Genomic DNA, 390 nt, shown 5'->3' on the forward strand with positions numbered 1-390 from the left:
ATTCTGAAAGTTGAAGTGTAAATATTGAATTTTGTAAATATTGAGTATGTGTTTAAAATCTCTGAACCTCAATTTCTCATCTGTAAAACATAAACTGATAGTACCTCATAAGGTGATTTTGAAATCAATATGAAAAAATGCAGTCATTTAGCATAGTGTTCAACAGACAGTAAATATTTAATATATGATAGCCATTATTTTAGCTTTCATTCACATTTTATAATCTTGGCAAGTAATCATTTTACCTTGTGGAACATCTCGTGTTTACAAAAAAAGGACTCTAGGAATCTGTTTTCATTTTTAGTTTATTTTTAAAAAATTTTTTATAGTTTATTGTCAACTTGGTTTCCATATAACACACAGTGCTCATCCCCACAAGTGCCCTCCTCC

The sequence above is a fragment of the Crocuta crocuta genome, unplaced genomic scaffold (genome assembly GCF_008692635.1).
Source record: "Crocuta crocuta isolate KB4526 unplaced genomic scaffold, BGI_CrCroc_1.0 scaffold256, whole genome shotgun sequence".
Taxonomy (NCBI): domain Eukaryota; kingdom Metazoa; phylum Chordata; class Mammalia; order Carnivora; family Hyaenidae; genus Crocuta; species Crocuta crocuta.